This window comes from Mercenaria mercenaria, chromosome 12 (genome assembly GCF_021730395.1).
Source record: "Mercenaria mercenaria strain notata chromosome 12, MADL_Memer_1, whole genome shotgun sequence".
Lineage (NCBI taxonomy): Eukaryota > Metazoa > Mollusca > Bivalvia > Venerida > Veneridae > Mercenaria > Mercenaria mercenaria.
Genome location: NC_069372.1, coordinates 50,224,104 through 50,244,644, shown reverse-complemented (window position 1 = coordinate 50,244,644; position 20,541 = coordinate 50,224,104). Strand labels below are relative to the sequence as shown.

The window sequence follows — 20,541 nt, the reverse complement described above, 5'->3', positions numbered from 1 at the left end:
ACAGTTATGTTTGTGGTCATTGTTCTGGATGCACTTTGGGATGGGAATAATTTGAATTGTATACGAGGCCCTAGTTTTCTCATTAAGGCGAATTGGGGTTGAGTCGGCGCAATCAATCTGGTACAGAAATCAGTTATCGATTTACATTTGAATAAGTCAAAGGCGAGATCTCCATCGATCGTTATAGGACAGTTCATTGTGCATTTAATAAAGTCAGAGGCAAGGGATCGCCGTCGACCTTTTGTACGAACTAGATCTATTAGTAACTAATTTACATCGAAGGTGGCCGTCGGTTTTGTAGGTGTTATTTGCTTGTAATGATTCTTGAATTATTTGGATTTCCACTAAGGTAGAAAGGGGCTTCATTCTAATTTCTATATTCTTTTTCAGGAATTGAATTGTTGTATTTGGGCGTTTCCTATTATGGCATGGGTAATTTTTATGTCGGGTGTTGAGCAGGAGCTTGGCGAAGTTGGGAAAATGGGATTTTTAGATTCCTAGTTTAGTAATTAATTGAATTTATGGGGGCTTTAATTATACAGCAAACTCCGTCTCGCTCCTCGTTTCACTCATAACGTAACAAGTCAAATATAACTGGATATTTCATACATACATAAAAAGGTACATAAAAGCAGACGGTGTTGTAAAATGATTTAATATACATATATTTATTATCAATAACAATAGCTGAACCTAAGATCGTATTCTTACCTTTTCCATTATTTTACAACCCCCCCCCCCCCCCCCACCCGCCACCACCCCACCAACCCTAAACCTTAATGTTTCCGCGAAATGAGAAATCTTTTATTCTACATTCAATTTAGTATTCATGCACGCTGGCTGATTTGTTGCAACACAACCTCTCCCATATATTATGTCAGTCATGAGACAGACCATGCAGGTGCATAGCCCCTGCAATGGAGGTAGTGTGCCATCCAACCGGCATGGTGTGGTTGTCATGTTATCCTTGTTATGTATTAGGACTTGAGGACAAATTCGCCCCGCATGACATTAGTATAACGGATTACTATGGGTTGCACCACCCTATACGCCTCCGGTATACTTTATCCTTATGACACAGAAATCAATTGTCCCCGTTTGCAGATATAGTGCAAGAAATCCGTGCATAAAAAGGGCCGAATTGTGCACCTTCTGTGAAAAGCATGAAACTTGGCACGTAGTAAATAAATATTATACGCGGTTTGTGGAAATACGAGATGGCCACCAATATCCAAGATGGCCACCATAATTCAGTTCACTAAGAAAATGGCAAAACAAATGTGTGTATCATGTAAAACAGCCTTGGAATAATAGTGAAATATATACTACGCTTCGAATAAGTTTATTTATACTGTAGAATCAATATGGCCTCCAAAATCCAATATGGCCGCCAAAAATCGTCTTTTATTTGAAAATGGCGTCATAATTGATTACATCACGTAAAAGGATGTTACTTGGAGCAGTCATATATAAAATATACACCCTTATACAATCAAGACAATCCTATTGAGACAAAAACATTATTGTCATTTTATATTCAAAGATGGCCAGCACTATGAATCTATTTATAGATTCACTACTGACAGTTGATTGTCTTTTCTAAAGTATACAGGCCATGTTATATCAATTGTCTGGACAGAAAATACATATTATCTTATCCTATGTTACTTGTAATCCTTGATACTAAACTGTTATGTATAAAAGCTGGTTTCTTTTGTTTACATGCAAAAATAATGAATGAAAGTTGCCCCAATGACCCCCACGTTGTTTAAATGCAGCCATAAGTTAAAACAGTGCCTATAATGTCAAAGGACAAAGCTCAGGAACTGATTTCAAAACCATTCAAATTTGCAAAATATTAATATACCAATTTATTTTATGTTTGGTTCATATTAATAAATGTTTTGTCAATATGAGTAAATGCTTGCAACAATTGGCTCGGATAGGTATATAGCAGGTACTTGTAACGTTAATAATGCATATATTAGTGTACATTGCATAAAGTAAACAGAAAACTGTTATTAGTTTGTTTTCAAAGCTGAGACGAAAGGTAAAAAAGAACTTTGCAACACAGATGTATAGTTGAGATAATTTACTAACAATAAAAGTACAAAAATACAATTTCCAGTCCAGATGTGTAATAAAGGTATATAGAAGTTGTGAACTACACATTTTAATATATAAATCAGATAATTAGCACAATAAAATACAGTTTGTAAATGTATAGATTTGAAAGAACTATCAAGTACTGAATTTATGCTATTGTCAATTTATTGTTCTGTGTATAAGCAATCCTTAGTGTGTGCTACTTACATAATAATTAATTTGTAATCAACTTACCCGCCTGAAACTGAAACTGAATAATTTGATAAAACGCCTATTTCTATACAAAGACATATTCAATGGCGTTGTACATAATAATAAAAATAATAATAATAATAATAACAGTAATAATAACGACAATAATAATAAAAAAATTTATAACAGCCTTATTTAACACAATATCATGACCGCACCCTTCCCCCTGAGGTTATTTTACCTCTATTGTGAATACCAGTGCTTAAAACCTTACATGGTACGCCCAGACGGGCTGCATATAGAGGTTCACCCTCCCCCACCCCGGTTAACCTGCTGCTACGTATTGTTATAGGAAATCGATCCTACCGATTTTCGCCGCGAATCGATCCCTCTACAGTAACATGCGATATATACCGAATGAGATAAACTATCGAATTAAGAAGTGTGCTCTTCCGGCACGTGCACAGTGCGTCTGAGATCGGATATTTTGGAAGAATACGCTTTTTCCTTGTGCGTAATAAGCGTTCACATAACTTGTCCGAACCGCAACGTCTTGCACAATCAGTACAAATATGGGCAGTATTGTTATTTTTTATTCCAAAATATACCTTTAAATTGATACAAACGCATATTTCTGGGCAAGCTGATGGAATGTAACGATTCCTGATTGAGGCAGTGCCTTATTTCATATTATTACTGAAATTACTGTACCGTAGTCTAGAACTGTTTTACATTTTCTTTCAACATAAAACAATAGTAATAATATGGCTAGTTTATTGTCGTGGGTTCAGTGTTGCTATATTTTAAGTATCATGGAATCCATTTAATATCTATAGAATTCCGCTAAAGTCAATGCTAGGTGGCGTGAGGGGAGTTGCACTATCCATTACCTCTTATGAACAGACTCAGTAAAGTCGAGTCTGCTATTATTTCGCTTAGATGTATTCCAAGCTCCAAAAGGTCTTATAGATCCGCTGCAATGTCGTGCAAACCTGAATCACAGTGATGCAGACTTTAAAGAATGGTTGTACCACTCGATGTACATTATCAAGGCTACTGCCCACTGCCACAGTCTCCACTGGATTCCAGTTACAGCATACAAACATCCTCTGTATGCAATCGCCAAACAGATAAAGCGGAATAGGCCAATGACATATGGTGAGAATAAGGTTTTGATTGCACCGAGTGGATTGTATATAAAGATAGCCGCATGGAAGCCTATTTGTGGCATGCTAGACAATAGTAGATGGACTGCACACCATACGTCCAGACTCTGAACCTGTAGACACCATGATTTTTTTTCACATTTGACCTCACCCATCTGTTCGAGAAGGTTACCCGTTGCCATTTAAGACGTTGTCATCCTTTCAGACTGAAACATCCATAATTAATGCAGTGGTTTGGGATGGGGCTCCAATTTTAAACAGACTGAAAACGGGTCCTACTAAAGCGTTCATCATAGATACTTCAAACATACATATAAAGATTCTTCCAAGAATTCTCATTAGGTGTGATATGGTATGGAAAATCTACTTGTAGGATATTCTCAAAGCTAGTTGTGATCAGACCCCATTCTTCTATTGTGAAAAATGGAAGAAACCAGCACTTCTCTTGAAAGCAACATCGAGCTTATAGTGTGGCATCTTCAATTTCCCAGGGTAATGTAATATTGCCATTATATGAGTAGTTAAGAGGTTTGTTGTCCTTTCGTATGACAGAACATTTGCAACAGAATTATTGTGTCAATACTGCCATAATGGAGCTCTAAACGCATAAGGGACAGCAGATTTGTCTACATTGGTAGAAATCGCGGTTCCTAGTATATATTTTATGTTATCTGAAACTAAACTGATTCATTTGATTAAACACCAATTTCTATACAATGACATATTCAATGGCGCTGTGCATTTAATTTAACAAACCTTAAAATATAAATGATGAAATATAAAAACCCACAAAAATTTAAAAACTACAGTAAACCTCACTTATAAGGAACTCGGATATAAGGAACACTCGGTTATAAGGAACAGTTTTCAATTCCCCGATCTAATGCCTTCTTTATTCAATGTAAAAATCCTCGGTTATGGGGAACTCGGTTATAAGGAACACCCGGTTATAAGGAACACTTTTTCTAGTCCCAAAAGTTTGAAATTCAATAGAAAACACCTCTGTTATAGCGAACAGACATAAATAATAAAAATTATTGAAAACTGGAAATAAACAGGAGAATCGCTGATGACGTCAGAGTAACGTCAGCACTTTCACGCGCTTTTATGCACATGAATAAACACATATTATTTCATTTCTATGGTCTTTAGTTTGTTATTTCACGGATATGATAAAAGAAAATAAATACTATCATAATTAACTTATATTTACTCGAGATTATGTTTGAGAGCTACATGTATTGGGTATTTCATGTTAACAATAGTGAACGAAAATCAGTCGTGGACACGGTCATGTCATACTATCCTAAATAAATGTGTTAATTACGCGTGATTAACAATGATAAACAGTCCAGTTTACCCAATTTTCAATTGTAAAAATTATAGCAGGTGCTAAAATGGACAATAGCAAAACTATAGATATAATTTACATTTTAGTCCGTTTGTATGGCGCCGTTGTCTAGTCGTAATGCACTGTATGTCATAAACACCCTACTTGATTTGAATTGGTAGGCTAATTTAACATTTTGTATTAATTATTTGAACATTTATTTAATATTAGTATTGATGCCTATTCACATAAAATGCTGTCGAGCAAGGTAAGGGCTGCAACATATCTTATAATCATAATGTAGTGCTCTCCTAAAAAAGAAGATAGAAATAGCCGACAAAAAATAAACACAAATCACGTCATCCTTACCGATTTTGGCTTAGTTTAGGTTTAAACGCCGTGTTTCAACACTATTTCAATCTCTGTAGGATAGGACCGGTACTAGACTCACAACTTTCTCACATAAAGATTCATGGTCGACCCGGAGCCCTTTTCAAACGTCAGTCAAATAGTGTTCGCTGTACAAATTGTGTTCGTTATACAAACATCGGTTACAAGGAATTAGTTCGCTATATGGATATAGGGAAACTCGGTTATAAGGAACAATTTTTAGAGGTCCCAAGCTGTTCCTTATAAGCGAGGTTTACTGTAACATCTGATGTTATCGCATATAAAACAATTAAATCAAAATATTAAAAACAATGCTACGAAGTCTCTAAAATACAGTGTCTTAAGATTTTCTTTTTGAATGTATCAAGTATTTTACCAAACTGTATTCTAAGGTAGGTGTGTGTGTGTGTGTGTGCGTGCGTGCGTGTGTGCGTGTGTGTGTGTGTGTGTGTGTTCGGGTTTAACGTCTTTTTCCAACACTTTTTCAGTCATGTAAATGATGGTGTCTTCTTGTAGCAGTGAGCACAATGCCCAACTTTATAATGCTGCCTCACTAGAATATCACGCCGTAGACACGTGACATGATACCCCACCCAGTCACATTATACTGACACCGGGCTGACCAGTCCTAGTACTACCCTCTTAATGCTGAGCGCCAAGCGAGGAAGCTACTAGTACCATTTTTTACGTATTTGGTATGACGCGGCCGGGGAATGAACCCACGACCTCCCGCACTCGAAGCGGACGCTCAGGTAGGTGTGGGAATTGGAGGTCACGAAACAAGTATTCTTGATAAAAGACTTGATACCTTTCCAGAGAATTAAGCATTATTATCTGAAGAACAGGCTAAATTACTTAAAATTATGGAGCTGTAGATCACATAATTACATTAAAAATATTGGTCGAACTTTATCCTTTTATGACTTAGAAATTATACTGTGCATTTGTGGACTATGGAAAAGCATTGAATTGTGTAAATAGAGATTTTTGGTGTAGAAATCATAAACTCCTTACTGAAAGGAACCCTTAATAAGTTAAGATCTTAATCTGAGACTTTGCTTATTTATATTCTAATAATGCTCTGTTAGGTGTGAATTTTTCATGGATGCATCACATTGTCTCTAAAGTTTAATCACCACCATAGCTGTTTTACTGACTTATATGATGATGACTTTGAAAATCAGGGTTTAATTGATAATACTAAACTAAATTTGATCTGAATGTGCATAACTGTCGTAAGGTAACTAAAAGAGTTCTTGTGGTGTTCTAGCCAGTATAAAAAGTAATCATTAATAAAGTGTGTTCATATTGGCCTACAATTAATGTATTTGCCCTCCGTAAGTCGTATGGCCCTCGGCCTTATGTCTTGAACTAATATGACAACATTTTGATTAATAACAACGCCAATATGAAATACCTTTTTAAATAACATTATATATGTTAATAGAAAATTACTTCTTTGGCAGAACATTATCCTGCCAACTTTGTCGGAATAAAATTGCTCTGTAAAAATGTGTTGTTATTTTTGTTTCTTGCGTGTTACTATAATATACTTTGATTTTCAACGAATATTCGAGTTTTATAACAAATAAAGCAATATTTTCTATAAACAAAGTGTTCAAATGGACAAATCGATTAAAAGGTACTAGACATTAATAGTTCAAAATCAAGATATAGTAGTGAAAGTCGTGTCAAATAAATAATAATTTGCTACTGATGGTAGAAATGTGTTGAGTCTCACACAAATATGTACATCACGTCTGTCACTACACTTTTTATAATTCTGAATGATTTAAAAGTAATCTGGTAAGTGTGGAAGCTGAAATTGAAAATGACTCTCGCTTGTCTTAGTAAAAGAGAAACTACTTCAAAGTCTTCTGTTGGCGTCTCAATTTTTTCCTCTCATTAACATCTTTTCTGGCTGTCATTACACATTTACACATTCATTTGATTTCCTGCATCTAAGAATAAATAATGCTTCTTGTCTAAAAACATCCGACTTCCTGGCTAGGAGGATTTTATATTGGGGACATGTATCCAGTATTATTGAGGAACATCCATTTCCCTAAATTAGAAAAGCTACAGGTAAAATTTCTTATAGGGGAATATGACATCTGAAGCGTAGGGCAACATAAGCAGCAACTCTCAATGAAACAAAAATGAGTGCAAAAGTGGCGAGGTAGCAGTACATCGGAAGTACCATGCCTGCTCCATAAAGTATATCCGTCGAAGTGATCACTGCTGTCTCATTTTGTAAACATTTTGCTAAGTCTTTCACACTGGTATCGTTACACCTGAAAATAATACAGAACTGCATTTAGTGTGTTAAGGAAAAATTACAGATTTCCTTTTCGTTATTTTATTTTGTTTTATACGAAACGTAGGTCTATTTGTTTGCCTTAATTGCATCTTCGAGAATTTTTCGTACAGAATACTAACACATGCTAAAGGATACTATTGTTGTGAAGCTCTTTTGCTCAAGTTATATGACAGGTTAAAAAAACAAGATATTAATGAAAAGTTGCTCGAAATTGAGATCTGACTTATGTGCCAACAGCGCGTCTTTTTGTCATCTTTTAAGTAAATTTTAAGTGGTTAATGTTAAAAATGTGCAGTATGAAGCACATAAGGGTTGATAACCTTCAATATGTTATGCTTAACAATTCTACGCAATTTTACTGACTTATAATGGCATGCCAATTTTATAAAGCGTATATGTATCAACAATATAAAATTAGGCGAATGACAAATAATACTAACGGCAAAGGTTCCATATTGTCAAAAACGATGAGACAGATTGCACTTAATGGGTAATGCATATGGGAGAAATATTTCATCCAAGAAATCCAGTGTGGAATGGATTGTGTTATAAATCCACTGAATAGAAAGGAAAGGATTAATATTGTATTCCCTGTCACAATAGCGAGCTTCACGTTAGATATGGCTGCGCCAAGAAACAATCCCATGGCCTGAAATTGAAAACCGTCATTAAACATTCTGCAAATCATATCAAGAGATTAATATATTGGATTCAGTGGCAGGTTTAAAGTCACTTATTTTAAAACATTTCACTCAGGATACTATGCATTAGAAACTGAGTAATTCTTTACGGGAATGGTTAATGCTTGAGGGTGTGTGGGGGAGGGTAGGGGCGTAATCTGTTTTTTTTCTTTTTGGTCTTCTCAATCAACACCCATCAGTTCAACCATTACAATCGATACCTTGTCACGAAATAAAAAGGACATATTCAACATTTGACCGTATGTTTTAACCTCCCGGCCTGGTCCAGGTGATCCGCACATCGACGCATCGTAGGCTACTTATGTACCACGACTGAAGTCATTTCCCTGAACGGACATATTTGATATTTAATTTGAACTCAATTTGTGACTTTTAAAAGTTTAACCTACCGGTCCGTTTCACATGCTCTAGAAATCGTCTCATCGCAACCTACCTATACGCTGTCAGAATAATTTGTATATTTAATATATTGATAACGTAACACATAAGCACAGATAGTCCCTTTTCATGTTGTCATTGCTATAATTATTGTTGAATTGCTGTTAATAATAGAATTTGGGTCATTTATGGCTGATTTGGGTTCATAATGTGGATGACTGGGTCCCAGCTTCGCACATTATGTCATATACAAAAGTTAAAGGGAACCACATATTTGATAGAGCAAGTACTCATTGTAAAACGTTATGTTTAAATTTGGACCAATCAGAAACAAGTTCTAAAAATAGAGTGAGGTGAGAGAGTTGTGTCCCCTTAATGCGAAGACACATGTTTTTAGACAGAGCTTTTTTTTCAAAATAAAACTGTGCTTTCAAGTGATAAAGTGTTGAAAACTGGACTATAAAGGAATAACATTTAGAGGTACACTGTATATCAAGACCTAGAATAAATTTGGAGAAGATGAACTTTTTTATGAAATAATGTAGAATAAAAGATTTGAAATCATCAAAGATAGCTGTGTGTATTCATGCAAGACATTTGTTGCACACACTAAAGGTGCTTAACCAAAATATTATTAAAAATGTCAAATAACGAAGGAGACTCTGAGGGGAAAAGAACCAGAAGTGAATTAAGTAGTACAGGTAGTGAGCAGGATTCAGCTATTGGAAAACCATCAGCAAAAAATGAAAAAAAATCAAAAGAAGAAAAACATGCTGCCTAAAAAGGAACTGCAGAAGCACAGCTACAAGATATAGCATCTCATACTGTTGAAATAAACAAAAAAACTTGTCAATGTTATGACAAAGGATGATGACAGCATTAAATCAATGATAAAAGAAATTGTAAAACAAATGAAAGATGTGCTATTAAATTCTGTTAACCATAGAATTGAAGTATTGGAGTCCAATTTGTTTGAAAAAGAAATAGATGAAATAAAAGAAAGTGTAAATTTTTATTTAAAAACCAAGAAGAATATAATGGAAATTTGATGAGAGAAGTAAAGGACAGTGAAATTAGTTTTGAAGAATATAAAAACAATGTAGAACAGTATAGCAGAGCAAATAATATACGTATTAGTGGGCTAACAGTAGCCTGGGAAGCCGTTGATAATATTTGTGCTTTGTCAGAAGAAATCATACCTAATATTTATGCATTATAGATGCTACTAATGTGCGCTAATTAGTGTTAATTGGCATTCATCGAGTTTCTGATATTATCAACGCCTGAAAATCTGAAGGATTTTCCATGTCACTACTGATTATCGATTTTCTATAATTAGCCTAATTAACATGTGATCATATTTGCGCTTGTTTAAAACGAAAACGAGGCAATGATGCCGAAAATTCGGCAATTTTCGTAGATTACTAGGTATGCATTAATATAACGTCTTGACAACTATGGCGCAAATTTAAGTTTAAACTTACATATTTTAAAGTTGTTACAACTTGCTGGAAAAGCTATAGGAGGTACAAACTGGAATTTGTTTATGGCCCGGAAATATTCGGAAACCTTCGGAAGTACACGGTTCCGATCTGTCTTTTCCGTGAGAATTCCGTTTCTATTTTTAGCCATGGATTATTGCTTTCAGAAGTTATCGTTCTTTATTAAACACCCGCATATTTCGGGATTAGAAATTGTCAGACTGGATTCCCAGGCTAGGCTAACAGAAGAGAAAACACAAACAAAAATAGGTAACGCTGAGGATCAAAAATCAGAGCACAGCTCCGTTGCAGATGAAACAAATCTGGAAGAAGATGTAACCAATAAAAGCAATGACGATGAAAATGATTTTTATTTCGAAACGCCAGGGAAGACTACCAAGCTGGTCATTGAAACCTTTAACAGGAATCTTCTAGGGTTAAACCTAGTTAAACAGGATATTGATATTTGTCACCGCCTGGGAAAGAAGGGTAAAAAACCACGACAAATAATAGTAAAATTTGACTCCCGTCTACTGAAGGAAAAAATCATGAGAAGAAAAAGTCACTAAGGAAACCCATTTATGTTATGGATGGCTTAACAGCAGTGAACCATAATGTTCTTATGAGTGATAAGCATAAGCAGCAGGAAGGACTTCGGACACTATCATATGCTTCTAGCCTACATTTTGAAGGCAAAATTTCCATTAAGTATTTAAACAATACCCAAATCGTTTCGAGTCAATGATAGACCAATGTGTTAGTTAACTTATTACAGCATAAACTGGTTTGTATCTGTTCCTATCAAGATGTTATTTCTAATTTTATCTAGGCCAGGGTATATTTTCTTGAAAAAATAAAATGTTTAATTTAAGTAAAAATATAATGTCATCATTTTACGGAAGTTTTAAATATATGAATTCCAGTCCAATAAAGTGACAAAATCATTTTATTTAAGGAAAAAATAACATTTTAAGATTAAAATCCTATAAATAAATAAAAAATAGAACGATATTTTTGCAAACAACCTGTACTTGATTTATCTATACACTGTTCGTAATGTAAAGTTATTGATGCTTTACATGTGTGAATAAGTATACATGTATAAATGACCGGTCAGTTTTATTACAGTGGTTCAGGTAGTTATTTCAAGTACATGTACATGTCTATAGTTCTGTTATAAGTGATGGCAGATAGTTGTGTGCTGCATAACATTAGTACTAAGAAAAAGGCAGTCATCTTATCAAGGCCGTAGGTTTGGTTCTTGTTTGGAATAAGTACCAGTGGCACAGATAACATTTGAGCCGCGCCGTGAGAAAACCAACAGATGGCATATATAAATACTGCTAGACGCAAAAACGAACTAAAAGGTCCACCCGATTTTTTATGCAGCGACTTGGATACATTGTTATTACATATTAAAGCCAAATGAGCCGTGCCATAAGAAAACCAACATAGTGCAATTGTGACCACCATGGATCCAGACCAGCCTGGGCATCTGCGCAGACTAGTCAGGATCCATGCTGTTCGCTAACGGTTGGTCTAATTCCGATAGGCTTTGAAAGCGAACAGCAATGATCCTGACCAGACTGCGCATGTGCGCACGCGAGTCTGGACCATGCTGGTCGCAAAGCCACTATGTTGGTTTTCTCATGGCACGGCTCATTTGACTTAAATGTAATAAAAATATATCCAGGTCGCTGCATAAAAAATCCACCTGAAACTCGACTGGACCTTTTAGTTCGTTTTCGCGTCTAGCCGTATTTATATATGCCATCTGCATGGAAAGTGACATGACACATCACTATCGTGGCATCACACTGGATGTGAAACCGCCACTGTTATGACCTGCCAGGAAGCTGCTACTGTTCTTGACCTATGTATCACAAGCATATCAATGCCAAGCGTTATTTCTGTTGGATAGACTATAGTCAGGATCAGATTAACTGCTGTGCACATATTGCCTCTTTTTTGTGGTGTTTAGGCCTAGTCTGCCGCAAAGGACAGTCTTCAATTCAGTTTTCACAGAAGGAAGAACATGAAGTGATGAATGCGTGTGACATTTAGTATGTGTCTAAAAAGGTAAATATAAACACACAGAAGAAGATGAAAAAATAAAAAATGAAAAATATAAATACAAAAAACGAAACATAATGGGAAACAAACTACATCCTCATCGCTAGTGGCGTGCGCGTCGCGAGGGAGGTGGGCGTGTAGGGTGGGGAAGGGGGCATGCAGATGATTACCTGGTGTGTTGCAAGTATGTTAAAACACATATTTGTCAATCTACTGCAACACACAACCAGGATAAGCCAATGAAAATTTAACCCAACGAATAATAATGAATTCACAGTATTTGCTTCTTTCATTACTTTACATGTATAACATGCCTCTGTGTACCCTTTCAAACATTTGTATAGTATTTGAGTTACAAACAGATGTAAAATATGTGACTATCAATTTATTAAAATGAATATAAAAAGTATTGGTTACTTCACATTTGGGAACACCCTGTGGTTATATTTTTTGTTTAAAAGTACTGTTCCACCCCTTGCATCAACACAATAGTCACAGAAAATGTGTATAATTAATAAAAATCACTGCTCTATGAAACAAATATTGAAAATTTGACTTTAAGAAATAATCTTAAATATGTATTTTAATGGCACATGTAATTAAATACTTATTTCTTAGTAGGTTATTTTTCACTCTTAGAGTAGGCAAATTCATATAGAAAGTGTCCGAAGTCCTTTGTTGATTACGGCTGGACGAGGAGTGGTCAAATATACTATAAAAATAAAGTGGGAAATATACATAGAGTGCACTTCCGTGAATATGATACTTGGTTTAATCTTAAGTGGCCAGCGAGAGACATGAGAAATTAATAAAAAAAAACTGGTAAACTACCTTTAATATCATACCTTCAACCAGTGATCGACCAAGCATGAACTTCCTATATACTTTGACTACTGATATAATAACAACTCATGCTTTTTGCATGACAAATTAACTATATATATTGCTGTAAGAATTTGCTAAATATTTGCTTAATATGTTACTTTTCTTGTAATTACACACTGTAAATGTTTTTGAAAAAAAAATTGGTTTAGCCCAATTAAAAATAAATTAAAATGTGTGATAGAAAATATTGCATATGTGCAAATATTGAAACTGATTTTTCTCTATAGACCATAGTCTAGCTATTGTGGAGAAGATTTTGATTGAAATAAAATGCTATTTCACTTTAATGAAGAATTAAACAACTTACATGCTTTTGATTAAAATACCTTATTTAATCTGATGCTACACTCTGTTTTTAATATAAAGTTAAACAATTATTTTACGGATTTGATTATAGAATTGAATTTGATAGAACTGTATTTTGTAATGCAGAATGATAATTCAATATATTATTTGTCAAGAGTGTAGTGTATTACTATAGCAACTTTGCTGTTCTAATTTACATGTAGAGTTAAGCACGCTGGTCCGTGCTATACTCTATTTTGAATATAAAGTTAAACTATTTTACTGATTCGTTTATAGGAAAGAATTTGATAGAAATGTATTTTGCAATATATAAAACAATATATTTTTTTCAAGGGTATATTGTATTATTATAGCGACTGTGACTGTTCTATTTTTCATGTAGAATTAAGAGCACTTTTTATCATTCAGTTGCATGTAGAGTTAAACACCTAATTTTATTGCTGATTGAAATTATATATGACAGTGTGATATTATATTGGCTTAAAGTTAGACACATATTAACTGTTTTAGAAAAGGATAATGATGAATTCTCCACTTTAATAGAATAATTTGATAGAAAGTAAAACGTTTACTTTTCATATGCCGAGCTATGACAATTTTTGGATATAGTGAACAGCAAAAAAACTTGATTTTAATGTAACTTATATTAAATAAAAGCATTATTTTGTGTTTAAGTTGTAAGACTAAGTACAATCTTTTAGTATGACTTCAAATGTTGGTAAAGAAGCCAAATACTTTTTCATGTGTACCTTACTGCAGTTTGAAAAAAATATGGAATTTTGTCCTTTTTTGCAATCAAAATGAAAAGTAGTAATTTTTTATTATTAATCTAACACAGCTTATTCTTTATGTATGAAAATCATCATGAAATACTATATTACAAACTTAAGGTTTCAATGTTTGATTGTATCATCTTACACATACAAATCACAGAATCTAATATGTCTTACACAATCTGTTCACTTAATATCAAAGGTCTTGCAGATAAGAAGAAAAGAAAAGAGGTTTTTTGTTGGTTAAAAGAAAAGAAATTTACAATTGCTATGCTGCAGGAAACACATTTAACTGAAGATAAAATTGATCACTTTAGAAAAGATTGGCAGGGTGAAATGTTCCTAAGTGCCATTAACTCAAATAGTCAAGGTGTAGCCATACTAATCAATCCAGATGATTCTTACCAGGTTACAGGTACGGAATCTACAAATATAGTCAAAGGGCGATAGTTAGCACTTGATATTAAAATAAATGAGGAAGAATATACTTTTATTAACATATATGGCCCAAATAAGGATGATTTATTTACTTTTTCAAAATTAAAAACATACCTAGAATTAAATAATAATAAAAAAATCATAATCGGCGGATATTTTAATACAGTTTTAGATAATAATCTTGATAAGATGCAGAACTAAAGTAATGAGTATACACAAAGAATTTCACTTAATAGACATTTGGAGAGTATCAAACCCACAAAAACTTCAATATACATGGATTTCAAATAGTAAACCACCCATATTCTGCAGACTAGATTATTTCTTGGTAACTGACACCTTTCGGAGCATAATCAAATGTAGTCAAATACAACAGGGATATAAAAGTGACCATTCATTAATTTCATTGACTATAAATCCTATAGTTCAAAAAAGAGGCCCTGGTTATTTTAAAATAAGTAATAGTTTAATACTCTATGCAGTTTACTCTACAAATATAATAAACTGTATAAACAACACAGTGAATTTCAACAAGGATGCAAGTGCTGAGGTATTGTTGAAACTTATTAAAAGCAGCATAAGAAATGTAACCATCAAATATGCAACAAGTAAGAAAAAGAAAGAAAGGTAGCAAGAAGAAAAAGTACAAAATGAAATTCATACTCTAAAAACTTTAATCTTTAATTCACCAAATGTACTCCAATACTCACAAGAACTGAATGAAAAGAAAAATGAATTACAAACAATTTATGACAAAAAAAAAATAAATGGTACTATGCTAAGATCAAAAGCTGTACACGTAGAAATTAATGAAAAAAATACAAAATACTTTGCAAATTTAGAAAAAAGACATGCTGAAAGGAAAAATATTCAAAAGCTCCAAATAATCAACGAAACAATCACAGATGCAAAGAAATTTTAAAAGAAACAACATCTTTTTATAAAAGACTATATGATATGAAGACACAAGAAAATTCAAACATAGACTTTCTCGATTCTTCCATGACTAAATTAAGCAAAGAAGACTCTAATCAATGCGAGGGATTATTAACCGAATATGAATGTAAAATTGCATTGTCTGAAATGAAAAATTATGATAAGAGCCCTGGCTCCGATGAATTAACAGCCGAATTTTATAAACATTATTGGGAGCATTTGAAAGTATTTTATATCAATGCAATTAATAACTGTTTTCATAAAGTCGAACTTTCAGATCTTCAAAAACAAAGCATTATTACTCTTCTAACAAAAACCAGATAAAGATCCTACAAATTTGTCAAACTGGAGACCCATAAGTCTATTAAATGTGGACTATAAAATTGCAACAAAGGCTAGCCAATAGGTTAAAGAAAATACTTGCGAAACTAATAAACCCAAATCAAACTGGTTTTATGAAAGGACGATACATTGGAGAAAATGTTAGGCTAATTTTTGAAGTTATCGATTACATTGAAAACAACAATTTGAAAGGGTTATTATTATTTTCTGATTATGTAAAGGCTTTCGATACATTAAATCATAATTTTATAATAACGTGCCTAAACATTTTAATTTTGGAGATAGCTTACTCAGATGGATTGAAACCTTTACAGCTGTCATAATTAATAATGGATATTTATCTGAAGAAATATGTATTAAGAGAGGTGTACGACAAGGCTGTCCCCTTTCTACTTCATTATTTATTCTCTGTATGGAAATATTATCAAATAAAATCTCTAATGATGATAGTATTAAAGGAATCAATGTAAATGGTACAGAAATAAAACAAACTCTCTTCGTCGACGATGCAACTTATGTTAACAATGGTGAAAAAGAATCTTTTGAAAATCTTGTTACTGTAATTACAGAATTTGAAAAAAATATCAGGATTGCAAATAAATTTAAAGAAATCGGTAGTATTAAGACTAGTAACTTTAAAAGGAAGTAACTTAAAATTTTATGTAGATAAACATCTCTTATGGACCTCAAACAGTGCAAATACTCTGGGATTTACAGTTACTGCAAATCACCTAAACCATTTAGAATTGAATTTAATGCTAAAAATTGATCAATTTAAAAATTGTCTCAAACAGTGGCAGCATAGAAAACTGACGCTATTAGGCAAAGTTACTGTTTTAAAAACCTTCGTATTACCAAAACTCATATACCCCCTAACAGTCCTGCCCAACCCATCAGAAATAATTCTAAATGATATAAATGAAAGCATTTATAACTTTCTTTGGGATGGAAAACCAGACAAAATTAAATGAAAATTACTTCCAAAATCTGACGAAAATGGAGGGATTAAATTGACAGATATTTATGCCTTTTTAAATTCATTAAAAGCTTGCTGAGTTAGAAGAATCATTGATGAAAACAATCAAGGCTTATGGAAACTCTTTTAAAATCAGTATTTGGTAAAATATGGTGGAAAATTTATTTTTGATTGCAATTTAGCAACGAAAGATATAAAAACGATATGTGCCAAAAATCTGTTCCTAAAAGACATGCTTATATCTTCGTTCATTATCCAGAATATGAACTATGAAAACAGCATTCCCATAAACTGTCAAATAATATGGAACAATTCAAATATAAGAAGTAGAAATGAAACAATATTTTTAAAAGAATGGTATGATAAAGGAATCAAATATGTTGAACAATTATATGACTTTAGATCAAACAATTTCTTTTCTTTTGAAAAGGCACGGCAAATGTACAATTTTTCTACACATAGTTTCTTGAATTATCATAAGATTATTCATGCCATATCTGCTTTCAAGACATTAAAGTTAAGAAAAGAAATAATAACACAAAATAGAGATGAAACTTTAACGGAAAAGGTTAAAAAAATGAAAAATAAAATACTATATAATATACAAATGAAAAATATGAAAGAAGAAACAATCACTCCACTAAGAAAATGGGAAAGACTTATCGATAAAGAAAGTAAACAAAAATGGAAAAAAATATTTTCAACTCCTTTTGTGTCAACAATTGATACTATACTGAGAAATTTCCAATACAAATTCCTTATGAGATTAATTTCAACAAATACATATCTTTATAAATGTCAACTAACATCATCAAGACTATGTGATTTTTGCAATATGCATGATGAAACTTTAGAACACTTTTTTCTGGGAATGTTCAGTTGCACAAAATATGTGGAATAAACTTAGCGATTACTTAAAAAAAAAAGCATCGATATAAAATTCAATCTTCGGAAAATTTGTTTTGATATACAAGAACAAGGTTTAACAAATGCCGCTATAAATTTTATAATTATTCTGTGCAAGTTTTATTTTCTGCAAATGATAACTTGTAAAACAGTCCCAAAAATAGAAAGCTTTATTAAGAATCTTACTGGAAAAAGAACTAGCCTTTAGAAAAGAAAAACTAGACCTCTTCAAACAAAAATGGCAAAGATTCCTTTGATATCTTCATTACTTTTTTCTCTCTCAGTTGTTCAATCTTTTTAAACATCTACAACAGTGTAAAAGATGATACAATCATACCTATTTTTCCCTCCCCCACCGCTTGTCTTTTTTTTTTTTGGTCTTTTGTTATCCTTTTAACGTAGTCCTTTTCATGTTATTTCATTTCTCAACTCTTCTATTAAGTGGAATAGCAACAAAAATACCATTATTTTTCTTTACATTTCATATTATTAAATACATGATATTTAAACCTTAATTGGAATATAAGACTATGTTAACCATAATATTGTCAAGTTTGTGCATATATATGAACTGTATGTTTAAGTATCATGTATAAAAAACGGGGTTACCCGCAAGGGGCCTCAAATGAAAAAAAAGTTCTAAAAATAGCACGTCTGCTGGGGTATAAACAGGTAGATGGATGACAGAGACTTCATTCGGTATCCAGCGGTAGAAGAAGACACATCGAGGATTCAATAAATAATTTATCCCAGTACCTTGATAAGGAGACTATTGCAGTTACCCTGTCAGGGCGGATAAATTATTAAAAAGAAGACTTTGGAAGTTCGTAGACTAAAGAAGAGTTGGAGAATTTCAACCAGGTTTCGCGCTATAGGGCCAGCGTATAGAAGTTTTACATTAAGGGTAGTTGAATGCTATATACGATAGCATATATAGGCTGAACATCGGGAAGCTCAGACAGAGACCCAGAGTTTGGTAATCGTCTGTGATATTAAGAGAGTTCCAGCTTATAGACGGTTCAGCATTACTGGCGAAGTACAGCCAAGGCATCGGGGATATACCTATATGGTAGTTGAATGCTACATATGATAGCGTATAGGCGCTGAGCATCCAGGAGTCGGGGCAATCATATAGAGTTTGAGAGGGCAGAGGCCGAGCATCTATGAGATAGGACTCGTATGTTGTTCATTCAAAGACATTGTCTGACGGGAACTTCAACAAAAAGACTAGTCAAGTATAGCGTCTCCAGCCTATAGGAGTTTGAGCTAATCATTTTTAATTGGAGATTGTTTGAAACATTTAGTGATTTGTCTGATCTCTGAAATTGTCTATCTCATAATAAGAAATGATTTACGAATCATTGTTATACGAATCATTTAGGCAAGGTAGCCAGAGGAAAATTCTATATATGAGATATTTGGTCTCACCAGCTTTACGTTTTAACAAAGGACATTCTACATCGTTTGTCAGCAAGTCTAAGACATAGTCACCTTAGCGATTGGACCCAAACCATTGTTCAAGATACTAAAGGCGTAGGCACTTCCCTGTGTCATATAACCAGTATCCTGACATACGCTAAGTTTACATCAATACCTTCAATGGTTATTTCATTATGCTGCAGACACGAAATATTACGGCCGAGCAGACAGACTAACAAATAGACCGGTCACAACATAATACGTCCCTTTTTCCGGAACGGGCGCAAAGGACTACCTACCTACAAAAAAAGAGCAAATAATGCAACCTCTCTTATATATGATGTGACATTTTGTCATGTTCGCTAGCGAGAGTCAGCACTGATCTTTCCGCTACTTAAACTTTCTTGTAATTTTGTATCTTTGGGTTTTCCCTCTGTCTCATGTTTTTGGCGCTGATGCGATGACATAATTAACGATAAACTTTTCGTTTGCAGAATTTTACAGCTTTATTAAGGTTGCATGGTGTAAGTTTATGCAGTATTTTGTAATAATGCATACTAGTCTTTGTTTTGGCCGCAATAACTTGTAGTAGCATACTCTTCTAGCTGTTTTAATAGATTTTTGGATTCGTACTCAAAGTTGCTCGTACCTTTACTCATTCCCTTGTTTAAGCTTCAAACTACTATTTCACATATTTGTATCTTATTTATATTTTTTAAAGCTCATCAAGGTTTCTGGTCACTGTTGAAAATTTAGAGATTTTTATAAGCCATTATTTCTGAAGCATTATGTAAAACTAGTCATATTGTAGTATATCGCTTATATGGTTTTTTTTCATATATTTTCAGCATTTACCACACACATGTTACCATTGAGCCATTCCAAATAAACCACATAAAGGGACTTTTTGCTTTGTTTTTCGATGGTAACTAATTGGTTATACTCGCTGGCCTTATCCTTGGTCCGGTACAGTAAATAACCACGAACAGATAAAGCTGAGAATCATCACATGGAAACAAGAAAATTGAGGAAACAGACACCTAAAGGCATGGAGTTGTATCACCATCGTAATAACGAGTTGTTCGAGAAATACAAAACATGTGTCGGCGGTCTAGAAACATATATTTCATCAAACTATGGTTTATCTATAGGCAGTTCAATATCTAGTCTGAACAAGTGTAGAGACCAATGTAAAGAGCTACATCAAGACGTACAAACTGCATATGCAGAGTATATGAAGTATTTGGATGGTGTCAAAACAAAAGAGAGTGAAACATGAAATGACACGGTTGGACAATTCGTATGAAGAAGTTGAGAACAAAGTGAGTGAATATTTGAAAACTATACAAAATATTAAATCCGAAAATATTGACACAATGTCACAGAGCTACAAGAGCGATATTGTATCAACTCAAAGCTTAGT

At 33.5% G+C, this 20,541-nt stretch overlaps 1 protein-coding gene across 4 annotated transcripts in view; it reads right to left on the bottom strand.

Annotated features, from left to right (window-relative positions):
• Positions 1-2,077: 2,077 nt before the first annotated feature.
• The window catches only part of LOC123533818 (uncharacterized), a 38,139-nt gene continuing 19,675 nt past the window's right edge, over positions 2,078-20,541 (bottom strand). For 3 of the 4 annotated variants that reach the window (XM_045315718.2, XM_045315717.2, XM_045315713.2), the window contains exons 13-14: positions 7,945-8,153; positions 2,078-7,478 (exon numbers count right to left, since the gene is read on the bottom strand). The gene's annotated coding sequence lies outside the window, so the exon portion shown is untranslated. The remainder of the gene's footprint in view (positions 7,479-7,944; positions 8,154-20,541) is intronic. The other variant, XM_053520022.1, reaches the window with a different exon arrangement.